A 13,959-nucleotide genomic window follows, 5' to 3' on the forward strand; every position below is an offset into this window, starting at 1 on the left:
CCGTGCATGTCCTCAAGGTGCTTAGCTTCATTATCAAAGGCTGTTTGCTTCTAAATAAATAATAAATGTATTTTCCCATTCCCACTTAATTAGGAACTTTATAAGCTACCCATGAGCTAAGAGTCTCATGATTAAAACAGCATGTAGCCGGAAATTCAAAACAGCAGTGCATGTGGCTCTCATAGCTCGAGACTCCGTTTTTCTAAGAGTTATGATAATGTTCATGGTAACAGAAAGAGGCACTAGCTACTGTAGTAGCCATTTTTATATGAAATGCTCTGTAGGATAAGGCTGGGGAAAAGACTCTACAGTGTTGGGGATGGCAATAAAAAGGTAGAGGCAAAAAAAAAAAAAGGTAGAGGCAGCCAGTGCAAAATGGAACTTGATTATATCTCAAAACTATGTAAACACCCAGACCCCCTTCCTTCTCACTCTCCCTGGTTGATGTCATCACCTCCCAGAGCTTTACTTATTATCACACAGGCTGGTGACCCTTAACTTAAATTGTCATTGCCCGGTCCTGCTCCTGAGCTTCAGACCAGGGCCCCTTGTGTCCTGTTAGGTAAGTCCTTGCAGTCCAAGGCTCCTGAATGGAATGTGCCCCAACAGAACTCTCATCTTCCCACCCACCCACCCACACCTGCTCTTCCCTGGGCTCTTGCCTGGTTTCCCCGCCCCAAACAGCATCAGGCCTCAGGGGGCTGTTCCTGATCATCTGCCATTATCCCCGCAACCATCTTTTGTCACCTGCATCATTGTCAGCTCTCCCTGGCTCACTCCAGTCCCCTACTTTCTGATCTATTGTCTGCATTGCAGGCAGGATAATATTTCATGAGTGCAAATTTACTCATGTCATATTCCTTTTTTTTTTTCATGTCATGTTCTTTAAAAGAAAGAAAACAACTCTTTGATATCCTTTCCTTTATTACTCTAAAGAGAAGCCCAATTTCCTTAACTTGGCACTCTGGTCTAATTCCGCCTCCCCATTCAGGGACACTCTGCCCTCCAATCTCCCCTGACCTTGGGACTGAGTCCAGTGCCCCCATGGTGCCCGTGCACCCTGTAGCTCTGTAGAGACACACATTTTACAATGCATGGAGGGATCCCTGGGTGGCGCAGTGGTTTGGCGCTTGCCTTTGGCCCAGGGCGCGATCCTGGAGACCCGGGATCGAATCCCACATCAGGCTCCCGGTGCATGGAGCCTGCTTCTCCCTCTGCCTATGTCTCTGCCTCTCTCTCTCTCTCTCTGTGACTATCATAAATAAATAAAAAATTAAAAAAAAAATTTACAATGCATGGAGACCACCTGATTACTTACTTGCACATGCGGGTGCATGGAAACATCCATTTCCCTCTTCCTCTTCAATCAAATTTGACTCCTAACCCCCATCCTGCTAGGGAAGCAGGAAAGTTAATATCACTCATTCCTGAGGTTCCTGATGTTCCCTCATCCTGGCCCAGTGCTCCAGTCAGAGTGAAACATTGGAGGCAGTCATCTGAGGGTACCATAACTCCAGATATCCTTGCCCCCACCCACTCTGCTCCTGGCCATTCCTGGACACTAGCCCCTCAACCCAGACTGGAGCCCTGGTGCCCAACTGCCTCCAGGAGGAATGGACTTACTCTCCGTTCTCTGACCAGTCTCAGGGGCTCTTTCCAACCAGGGACAGCCAGCTCTATCTCCCCAGTGGGTTCAGGTTTTTCTAGAACACAAGGAAGGTGGCTTCTTGATAATTTCTGCCACAAAAACCTCCTCTGGGGAGGACTCAGTACTGGAGATGGGAAAGTACAATGAGCCCAACGTGGGTTGCCATCCCTGTAAGTTATCCTGGACTTGCCTCCCTTCACTCAGCAGTGACCTCGAGGACAAGGCCATGTCCCTTTCTAACTGCCTGACACAGCGCCTGGTAATCAGAGGAAGATCAGTGATGAAGTATCACTCCAGACCTACCAGATGTGCAAAGATGAAGAAGTCTGATGGGGCCAAGTGTCTCCAAGGAAGTGGAGAATCAAGAGCCCTGAGACACTGTGGAGGGATTATAAATCCCTTTTGGGAGCAGACAAAAATACCAAGTAAAGTTAAGAATTTCACCCTGACATCCCACTTACAGTGTAAACCTGGAGAAACTTCTGCCCAGGGGCATGTGAGTGATCACACAGATGTTTGTTGCAGCATTGTTGATGACAGCAAAGTCCTTCAAAGAACATGGACATCCATCAACAGGTCAAGTAAATTATAAAATATCTTTATGTAGAGTGGTATTCAGCTGTGGGCTTCCACGTGTTTGTTCATGTTCTCCTTAAAGAGATTTTGTGAAACTATGCCCCCCTCCTCATATTTTTAATTTGACATCTGAAATAGCTCATTTTAAGTTTAACAACCGGGAGAAGTCATTTTTAGGACACTATAAGTACACACATTTTAAAAACACCTCTTCCATTACTCTTTTGACGATATTCAGTGGCATCTGAATGGGTTGATTGGATGTATTTTACAATGTATTTTTTAAAACATATGAAGAAACTCTTGTTTAATAGACATTTTAAAAAATTATTTGGGGGTCGTTATAATGAAAGATTCACAGCAAGTACATCACTTTAAATATTTTCTGCCATGTATTGCGTGACTATCAAAGAAAATCAAATGAGTCTAAAAAGGTAGAAATAGAAAGCATGAAAGCAGGAGGAATATCTGGATCTACTGGAGCTGCAAGAGCCAGCTGGAGAATGCAGCAAGCCTTGAATGTTAATCTTAGTAAATTGTGAAGTGGAAGTTAGTCTGGAAAATAAAAAGTCGTTTAGATATGTTATTTTAATAAATGATGAAATGGAAGTAAACAGTCTTGAAAACGAAAAATTGTTTAGATATGTGACTTTAATAAATAATGTCTTAAACAGAGCTCAATGTTTTTCTTTCCTCCTAAGAAAGAAATGTTTCAGCTATTAAAGTCAACATGAGGGGTGCCTGGGTGGCTCAGTCAGTTAGGCATCTGCCTTTGGCTCAGGTCATGATCCCAGGGTCCTGGGATTGAGCCCTACAGTAAGCTCCCTGAGCAGATGCTTCTCCCTCTGCTTCTGTGCCACCACCACCTGTGCTCTCTCTCTCTCAAATAAGTAAATAAAATCTTAAAAAAAAAAAAAAGCCAACATGAATGCAGTGAATGATAAAATGCTTGAACTTACTTGTAGATAAATCTATGAAAAAGAAGAAAAAGATGCAAGGACAAGAAAATGATGAATATCAAATAGGGAAAACTATCAATTTCAAGATTAGAAGTATTAGCCTGTTTTCAAAATTGTATGTGAATGTAGGTAATTTAAGAACAAAGTATGAAAAAATTTGAAAACTTCTGAGTTATTCCAACTTACTAAATCCTGAAACTTGGCCAGTGAGGTTTACAGAGTTTGTGGATGAAGGATGAAGAAAAAATTAATAAATTAAGCCAGTTTATTAAAATGACATTTCAAGAAAATATTTACCACTTATTTGATAATAAAGATGTTGATTTTTTAAACAATCTCAGGCAGTATAAAAGCAGCTAGAAACAATTGTAATGTGATTGCTGTTAGTCCAGTAGAAGTTGAGAGAGGATTCAGCATCTTGGTTGATGTTGAGAAGATTTCCAGTCATGGAGACTAGAGATAACCTAACAACTATTCCATTAATAGAAATCTTTTGAAAAATTTGGTGCTGCCAACAATTATTTTTTAAATGGTAAAATCGGCTTAACTCATACAAATATTAGATGAACACATGTCAAAGATTTTATTTAACTGATTAACTGATGAAGAAACCAGTAAGATGTTACAATCCACTCCAAGTAGAATTTGGAGAGCACACTATGTAGAAAACGAAAAGTGCCAAAATGAATAAATGTGCAAATTGATGCAAAGCAGGTCAATATCCTATATTATCTCCACAGGACAATATTAATTCGCATTTCTGTGCACAAAGATCAATTACATTACTATCAGTTTCCACAACATACTGAACTGTGAACTAGCTCAAAAACAAAGGTGCATATAAGCCCTAAGGACTGGAGACACCGATATTCTCTTCTTGACCATTTCCAATTTCTTAGTTTTTTCTGACACTGTCATTCCTCATGTCCAGTGACAGCTTGGACCTGCTGGCAGTGTCATATGGCTGGTGATAGCCATGCCTAACAAACAAACAAAAATTGTCCCTACAATTTCCAAACATCAACAAATGATTTTAACATGACTAGATTGATTTGATGAGTGATCTATGTTATAACTTATCACTTTGTAACCAATATAAAAATATATTTTGAGGCTGGGTGGCTCAGCAGTTTAGCACCTGCCTTCGGTCCGGGGCGTGATCCTGGAGTCCCAGGCTCGAGTCCCATGTTGGCTCCCTGAATGGGGCCTGCTTCTCCCTCTGCCTGTGTCTCTGCCTCTCTCTCTCTCTCTGTTTCTCATGAATAAATAAATAAAATCTTTAAAATATATATATTATAAATATATATTTATATCAAGATATAAAAGGCGTATTTAAATTTTGACACATTTCATAAAATGTTATATATAATACGCGCTATACTATATATGTTTTATATGGTGATTTACATATTTCTATTATTTGTATATTTATTTTTAATATATTCCCATTATATATTTCTGTTACTATGACATTATCAAATTTTTGGATCTGCCTCCAGCATCCACACAGACAGATACACACATCCTTGTGTGTAAGAACTGGATACAATGCAGAGAAATGCCAGGGATAAAGAAAGTCTCCACATCCAGGCAGATTATAGTGAAATATAGCTCTCACTTATAAGTAGAGAGGCATTCAGTTTATATGAAATCTATAAACCACAAACAACATGGTAGGTCTCAATGTACTACCATTGACCCAGTGGGTCACATCTAAAATCCAAGTATTGTCTTGGATTCTTCTCTCTCACATACAACCAGTCCATCCAAAAGCCCTGCCATCCAGGGCTGCCAAAATATATTCACTTCAAAATATATTCACTGTTCTTCAGAATATGGTGCTTCTCCCCATCTCCATCTCCATCTGGTCTCTCTTCTGGGCAGGTGCAGTGGTCTCCTGACAGCCTTCACTTCCTTGCTTCCCCCACTATGACCCATTCCTTGCTTTGCAGGCAAGGTGATTTTTAAACAGCAAATCAGATGTCATCATTCCCCTTATGCCCGTCAGTGGTGCTCTTAGACCTGTTGTCTAAATTCCCACCTTTAGCCAATAAAACTAAAAAACCTGGACTAGATCTGTTTCGTATCCATTTAAAACGATAAAACCTCCTTCCTTACCCTCGCACCGCACAGACCCTCCCTGATCTGTCTTTCCATGTAACTTATCACATTATACATTATATTATGCTACATAATATTAGACCTGTTATCTCTCTCCGTATTTTATTCTTTAGGTAGTTTATTGTTTGTCTTCCTTTACCACAAGGTATAAGCATGAGGTCAGGGATATTTGAGCATTTTATTCTATGCAAGTACTTAAAATAGTGCCTGGTATGTGGTAGGAGCACAATAACTATACGTGAACGAATGAATGGGTCCCCTCACTTACTAGACCAGAAGAGAGCCTGAGATTTTTCCCTCACTTGTTAGCCTGCCACATCTCATGGATGTGGGTCTTCTGGATCAGAGGCCAGGATGTTAGTGCTCACAGCACAGCAGGCAGCCCAGGCTTCATAATTTTAAGGGAGAAAAACAAACTGAATAAGATACTCTCAGACTGGGAGGGTGAGAGCAGTTATAGACTGGTATCGAAGGGGCCAGGGCACTGATGGAGAGAATGGCCCCAGAGGAGGGGCGGGGGCAGCATGGAGAAAGCACCTGCTGCAGGAAGGACTGGACCCAGGGGCAAGGCTGGGAGGCTGCTGTAATGGACAAAGTCAAGAGAAGGAAGAGAATGAAGGGAAGCGAGATTTTGGAGTGTTGACAATGAGAACAGCCAGAGGCTGAGACGGACACAGGGGAGGACGATCAGGTTTAGAGGAAAGGCAATGAGCTTAGTAAGTGTCCAGAAAGTAAGCAGGTGCACTTCCAGCAGCAGGCAGGGGTGGGAGGCCAGGCCACACCTGGGCAAGTGGTGAGCCTGTCACAGCACCTAGCACTTCTGTCCACTTGGTACCAGGCCGCTCACATGTGCTAACTTGTGTAGTCCTCCCCGGATCCCTTGAGGTCTGAGGACACCAAGCCGCAGGAGGTTAAGTGACTTCTCCAGGGTCACAGGAGGCAGGATGGTAATCCAGGGAATCTCCCTCTGGCCTGATACCTCCACTCCTCACCCACACACAGTGCCACAAGCTTTGACCAAGTACTCTGGACCTGGAATTATGAGTCCAAACCATAATGCAATAGAACTTTAAAAAAATATATTCAGGGGCTCCTGGGTGGCTCAGTCGGTTAGGTGTCCAGCTCTTGGTTTTGGCTCAGGTCCTGGAATGGAGCCCTGAGTCAGGCTCTGCACTCAGCATGGAGTCTGCTTGTTCTTCTCCCTCCCTCTCTGCTCTTCTCCCACCCCTCAAATAAATAAATAAAATCTTTGTTTAAAAATGTACTCAGCTACTTTTCTGAGAAAATACCAAGCGTGAGGTGAAGCTGGTGCTGCAGCAGGAGCAGAAGTCCCAAGCGTGGGTGGAGTTGGAGGCCACGCCACCAGGCCTGGCCACCTGGCCAAAAGCATGGAAACTATGGGCATGAAGGAGATTGTCTCTTCTCCTGCCCAACTCAGGATTCTAAGATCACTGAGTGCTGCTGGGGCCATCACTCCAGGATGAGGTTCTAAATCTTATGCCTGTCAAGGACACCTGGGCTGGTCAGCTAGGCAGGGACAAGGCATTTGCGGCCTTTGAGACTACAGTGGTCATGCTGCTCCGCTGCCATGCATGATGCCCTTGCTCCAGCCAGGCAGTTCGTCATCCCTGGGAAACAGTGCCACCAGGGAACAAGATAGGCAGGTGCCATGCTTGCTACTCCCTGAAAGGTGACAAGGCACAGGGACACTTGGCTCACGATGGTGTATCTGATCCCCATTCCTGGAAGGAAGGGCATTATCTCTGCCCTTGCCTAAAAAGTGGCCACCACTAGCCAATATTTACAACTATTCCATTTTGAGTAGGAGAGAGCTGGGAGCCTAAGCAACTCAGTTAAAGCCACTTTCCCTGAGCCTCGGAGCCCAAGAGCCATGCCACCTCTGACCCATTCATCCAAGATTCCATGCAGACAACCAATCCCCACAATAGTGTGCAATGGTGCCCACATACAGTGTTTTATACAAGCGACCCCAATCTACTCCCCAAAAAGCTTGTCCATTTTTAAGAGACTAATCACAGTGCATGGATCTTATTTGAAAATCCTGCTTCAAATGAACCAATGGTAAAATGTGAGCACTGATCATATAGGGATTAATTCCTTGGTGTGATAATGCAGGAATTTTTTTAAAGGTCTTTATCCTTTAGAGATACACTGAAAAATTTACTGATGACATTGTACCTGGGATTGGCATGAGGTAAGGGCAGGACGTCTGTCGAGGATTGTTGAAGCTGCATGATGGGCACATGGGGATCAAGACACTCTTATTTTTCTATGCATTTGAGATTTTTTGTAATAAAACATTTTCCAACCGTTCCAACAGATTTGAAAACAAATGTACACTGTGCTTTTCCTACGTTCACACTTGATTTCCATCAGTTGATCTCACTGAGTCTTGGCCAGATCATTTCTGTTTTGTGCCTTCCTCCGAGGATGCTTTTTGGGGGTCCCGTTGCTACGAGCTGGCTTCATCCACTTCTTTAATCTGCCAGTAACTTTTCTTCTTTAGTGAGGATATTCTTCTCAAACTGCCCCCAACTAATCAGAGGAAAGACATCAATTTTCCTTTCTATCCTAACTCTTTTTTCCCACATGAGAAAGAAGACAAAAATGGGAAGAATTATAGTCACCACACAAAATGGGGAAGGTCTCCGTGCTGGTTTTCCTAGTCAGAAGGGAAGGATTTTTCCACTTTATTCTTTCTTAAAGTTCCCAGCCTCCCTTCTAACAAATATTATCTGCTGCGAGTACTGCTGAAGATTTACATCCATTGGGTACTCTGATGCGTTCCCCAGAAGCTTTATCTATTGTCTCAAATGTCAACTATTTTAGAAACCAGAGCTCTTCGGACTTCTAAAGGAGCTTGGATCCTTCTAGCACAACCCTCTTTAAAAAGATGTAAGCAGAAAATTTAACAGATTTTAGGTTGTTTTTACTTCGATCCTTAAAAACATACGCATCACAAAAATTAACATTTTAAAACTCTTCCCGGGAATCAAACAAGACAGTTGCTACCTGTCCCCAGGGCAGATGTGGATTGAAAGTGCTCCTGATGTTAAAAAAAAAAAAAAGAAAAAGAAAAGAAAGAAAGAAAGAAAGAAAGAAAGAAAGAAAGAAAGAAAGAAAGAAAGAAAAGAAAGTGCTCCTGATGGTATCCGTGTTTCTCTGGGGATGGGGGGTGGGGGACAACCAGTAGTCCTATGGTGTTGATACAGTGGTATCGATCCAGAGTCTGCATTTGAAATTTTGTTTCCCATAGTCCCTTGAAAATATTTTTCTCCCCACAGGATCTGAATAGTGGAGATTGGAAAATGTTTAACATATGATCATTCATAACAGCTCGGCTTATTTGAAGGAGGAGGAAATAGTTGTAGATGAAGCACTAGAAGTGTTAAAAATGCAGGTGTCCCAATTGCTAGAATTGCATCACAGGAACTAATGTTCCCAAACCGCTGACCCCAAAACCCAGACAAAATATTCAGTGCAATAGAAACTTCTCTTCTGGGACTATTATTACCCTGTGCATTCTGGAGGACAAGTGGGACGGGAATAAATCTGTCCCATTTCCCCTTTCAGCGACTGAATGCTGCTTCTGTTGGAGTCAGCTGCTTTCACCGTGTGCCCGGGCTCCTCGCAGAGAGGGGACGTACAGAGCTTCGAGGGCGAGCATCGAGGCACCACGGAGACGTGCTGCCATAAAAGTGTCTTCTCGCATTTTCAACGTAAACAAATGTTATTGCCACCAGGAAATAGACCGCATGAAAAGAAACGTCGGGAACCTGGAAGAGCTGCCCAGGCAGTAATTCTTTTCGGCTTCCAAGTTCATTACCCTCATTAACTCAAGTCAATGAGACAGAACAAAAGGCTTCTCAAAAGCCCCATAAACACGAGGCATACATATTTTCAATCTGGGGCTATAATCTAACAAAGCTGATTTTTCTTCTTGCTCACTGGGCACTTCTAGTTTTTCTCTTATGGTAAGTGTGCCTTGTATTATAGTCCTCGTATCCTGTGTTACAAAGTACCATTTATCTTGAACTCACTGATGGTTTTTTTTTTTTGGGGGGGGGGGTGGAAGGCAAACAGCCATAACCCTAACTTTCTCAGCTTAGACTGTAGGAGGTAGCAGGTGTCACAGGTAAGTTGTTGAGAACTATGGATGCCCGCAGGTGGCAGGTTAAGCCCTGTTAAGATGCAGGGGTCCCTACTCTGGGAAATTTCTTGAGGTCTGGTGGTCTGGGGCATGCCAGGACTTCCCTTCCAAAGTGAAGGGGCAGCTGCTGCACTTTGGGTCCCCTGCCATCAGGATACATATGTAAAGAGGCCCATGCTTGGGTTTGGGAGGCCACCTGTGGCACGTGTGGATGACCTGTTCTTGCCGATTTACTGGATGACTCAAAAAGCCATCAGCTTGGAGAGTAAGAGAAGGAGTTTCAGCAGGGCCAGGCTGCAGTGTGGTGGCTATGGCCCTCAGAGTTCATGGCCCACCCTCCCACCGTCAGGAGTTGCTGGTCTTATCATGTGCACCAGCCCCTGCAAGCACTGGCTTTCGAGGATGCTGCAATGATGGTTAATTTTACATGAATGTAAAATTACTTGAATGGGCCATGGTGTGCCCAGGTATTTGGTCAAATATCATTCTGGGTGTGTCTGTGGGGGTGTTTCTGGATGAGATTAACATTGGAATAATGTACCCAAAGGGCCTAATGGAAAAAAATAACTTGGTCCATCTAGAAAGACGACATGACCACAGAATCAGATCTGCCACAGAGAAGGTCTGAGTCACCCCAACCAGCTCGGAATGGGGAACCAGCAAAAGGTGTCGGCTGAAGGAAGAACAGGAGCGTCTGTGTGCATGTGTGTGTGTGCGCGCGCACGCGCATTCTGGTTTCTAATTGGCCTCTTTTTCTCTTTACTTCAGGGTTACATGTAGTATATGTTTTAGGGGCTAAATTTATTCTTTAATCCACAGTTTGCATTATATACTCATGAGATCGTGATAGAACCAGAGAAAGAGCAGGCTTTTTCCTCCAGATCCTGAGTTTGAAGCTGGATACATTTGTGTATGAGTAACTGGGAGTTGGCTGATTTTCATTTGCATAGATAGTAGCTGTATTCTATTTCAGACACTTCTGGAATTATTGTGTATAAAGCAGGATGTGTGGGCCTTGGGCAGTCAGGGAGTGGACTGGAATGACTATCATTGCTGCTGGGCTGGCATTCATTTTTTTTTTTTTTTGAGAGAGAGAGAGAGTTCGAATGAAGGGTGAGAGGGAGATAGAAAATCTAAAGCAGGCTCCCTGCCCAGCGCACAGCCTGATGCGGGGCTTGATCTCAAGACCCTGAGGTCACTGGATGCCTGAGTGGCTCAGTGGTTGAGCATCTGCCTTCAGCTCAGGTTGTGAGGATCAAGGGTCCTGGGATCAAGTCCTGCATCAGGCTCCCTGCAGGGAGCCTGCTTCTCCCTCTGCCTATGTCTCTGCCACCCTCTCTGTGTCTCTCATGAATAAATAAATAAAATTTTAAAAAAAGACACTGAGATCATGACCTGAGCTGAAATCAAGAGTCGGACACTTAACAGACTGAGCCACCCCGGTGCTCCCCTTCTGACGCAGCACGCCAATATTGGTTAGGACACTAGTCCTCCCTTATAGGATATGGTCTTGAAAAAACTCAGTTAAAATATTCCTCCTTCCTCTGCAAAGAGGAGGGTGCATGACATAAGTTAGATGGGCCAAAGGCTTTCTCCCTGAAATTGGAATCCTTAGCAGAATCATACCCAAGTTTCAAATGGTGAGAGCTGTGTTATCCCAGAGGGAACAGCGTGATGAAATTATCACTTTGTTCCTGTTCCTAGATCTCTGTTCTTGTTCTGAGTCTGATTCTTCACCTCTCACTTTGACCCTATGAACTACTCCATAGCCTTTTTTTTTTTTTTTTTTACTCCATAGCCTTTTAATAAATTCCATTGTCATGTAAATTGGCCAAAGCCTTGTCTCTGCAGTTGAAGGCATGGCAGCAGATAGAACTTCCCTGGGAGGGTGTGTGGCGAGAAAAGGAGAGAGGAGAAGGGGGAGAGAGGAACACGCAGCAGCAAGGGGCAGCCCGAGGCTGGGGGAAGGCATGGAGGGTCCAAAGTGGAGCCACAGGGAGAGGTGACGGCCAGCAGGAGACTCTGGGCGGTGGGGTCAGGACCGGCTGGAAGGCCAGAAACTGATATGTGCCCACTACATCTACGGATGGCTTCAGTGTGGACTGTGGTGACAGGTGGGCACAGCTTGACTGCTGTGGGCTGAGGGGTCCATGGAAGTGAGGGTAGACAACATCTTAGTTAAGATACAAGTTGAGCTGCTGTCACATGGATCACAGTGACCCCAACAAGACAGGAGGTCTAATTCTCTCTCACACGAAGCCCAGCACACCTTAGCTGGGTGATTCTGTTCCCTGACGTCATCCTTTGACTGAGCTGCTCCTAGAAGTCACTCTGCTGTCCCCAGGGTGTTTTTTATGTCTATCTAACAAAGCCAGGTCATACCCTCACATTCACCCTCCAGTCTTCAAGGAGAGAAAAGAGGAGGCCAAGGCCAAACAGCTTCTTTGTGAGACATGTCCTAGAAGCAGCTATACCCTCCATTCAGACCCACAGGCTGGAAGTCAGTGGAGTGACCATACCTGCTGGTGAGAGAGACTGGCCACAGTGTCACCAGGCTGTGGCCAATCAACCCTGGGGGGTGGTGGTTATTTTCAAAAGAAAAAAGGGAAATGAACAATGAGGAGCCAATAGCAAGCATTGCCACAGACAACTGTGCCAAGCAGTCAGGCTATGAAGGAAAGATATGGGGACCTGGCTGGTGAGGCACTGGGGTCCGGGGTCCACAGGGGCCATAGAGAGAGATGTTGAGGGTTAAAAACCATTGATGATAAGAGAGGGAGAGCTCAAAAAAGAAGAGCCATAGGTCAGTACGCAGACACAGAATCTGACCTTGGATAGGATGATGGAACAGAGGAAAAGATAGAAGAAAATACAAAGCGGTTTGCAGGCTTCGTGGTGGCAGCAGAGAGCATCTGTTGGCTGCCATTTTCTGTGTAAAATAGGAAACCAAGTCTCCTGCTACAAATTGAGTGGGAAGGAGGGCTGCTGGGTGTCTGAGAGAGGGGACACAGAAATAGTCCTTGCTGGGAAGGCTGGCCGGCAAGCGTGGTGGGATCATTTGGCAGGATCAAGAGTGCAGGTGAAGTTGGTGAGTGGCACCCCAATCTTGGTGGCAGGGAGATTTCTCCAGTCAAGGGTGCTAAGTAAATCAGATACAGGTTTTCAGGAAGCAGATAATTGGGTTTCTCCAGTCCAAGTTCATATGGGGAAAGAAGTGAGGACGCCTTTATTGGAATGATCACGTAATCATTTCAACGGGTCTTCCAGAACACAGCACAGAAAAACCCGCTCTATTTTTGCAATATTGGGTCCGGGGAACAGAACTGGCGAGAATCAACACTTCCATAAAGTCAAACTCGTATCTGTTGTTACTCAGACCTTTCAAACAAATGCACCCAACTTCTGAACAACAGGCATCATTCGCTGGTGTGACGAAAAGAGATGGTCTTCGTTAGGATCAGAAAGTTGTTGACAGCTGAGCAACGTCAGCTTGCAGGCTCCATGCGGTGGAGGAGGGAAGGCTGGCCGCCCCCATGGGGCACACAGGAAGCATGCGACTGCCAGTCCTGGGTCACCAGTAATGGGTGCGCGTCACCGGTAGAGAGTTTTATGGGCCGTAATAGTTTTCTGTAAATGAAAATTGCTCCTCCTCGCTGGGCAATTGAGTTATATCTGAGTTAATCCAGGAAAGTCTTATTCATATGAACTATGACACACATGAGTCAATGAGTGAGTGTCACCCAGAGACTTAACGAGGCACTGTTACCCTTCCAGTTCTAGGATGGTTGCTTCCAGGGGTGTTTTGAGGTTGGTTGTGCTGTTTTGGCCATCTCCAGATGAAGCTAAGGAGGTTCATCCTCCTCCAGTGGATGGGGGTTGGACAAGGTTTTCCATAGGCTTTTCCCTGATTTAACCAATCCCAGCAGCTACTTGTCAAATGCAGCCCTGAGGTTTTTGTTTTCCCCTGTGAGCATCTCATTTACTCATTGGTTTCCATGAGAAACCGAGTTCTTGAGAAGCGATTATTACAGTAATATTAATAATAACAGTGATGACATTTTTCCTGTAAGTGATGTTCCCAGGTGGGGCTTCTGTGACTTTCCTTTTTTTTTTTTTAATTTTTTTTTTTTATTTATGATAGTCACAGAGAGAGAGAGAGAGAGGCAGAGACACAGGCAGAGGGAGAAGCAGGCTCCATGCACGGGGAGCCCGACGTGGGATTCGATCCCGGGTCTCCAGGATCGCGCCCTGGGCCAAAGGCAGGCGCCAAACCGCTGCGCCACCCAGGGATCCCTTCTGTGACTTTCCATATGGACACTAGTCAGGGTGAAGGAAAAACTTCCACCTGCTTTTAAATGTATGCTGGAGGGATCCCTGGGTGGCGCAGCGGTTTGGCGCCTGCCTTTGGCCCAGGGCGCGATCCTGGAGACCCGGGATCGAATCCCACATCGGGCTCCCGGCGCATGGAGCCTGCTTCTCCCTCT

General features: G+C 44.8%; 1 protein-coding gene across 2 annotated transcripts in view; it reads left to right on the forward strand.

The window, feature by feature from the left end:
- Positions 1-13,959, forward strand: part of SLC45A1 (solute carrier family 45 member 1) — a 79,702-nt gene that overhangs the window by 23,428 nt on the left and 42,315 nt on the right. The window contains exon 2 of one of the 2 annotated variants that reach the window (XM_041773078.1): positions 8,899-9,299. The exons of the other annotated variant lie outside the window; for it this stretch is intronic. The gene's annotated coding sequence lies outside the window, so the exon portion shown is untranslated. The remainder of the gene's footprint in view (positions 1-8,898; positions 9,300-13,959) is intronic. 2 annotated transcript variants of the gene reach the window in all.

This window comes from Vulpes lagopus, chromosome 10 (genome assembly GCF_018345385.1).
Source record: "Vulpes lagopus strain Blue_001 chromosome 10, ASM1834538v1, whole genome shotgun sequence".
NCBI classification, from domain to species: domain Eukaryota; kingdom Metazoa; phylum Chordata; class Mammalia; order Carnivora; family Canidae; genus Vulpes; species Vulpes lagopus.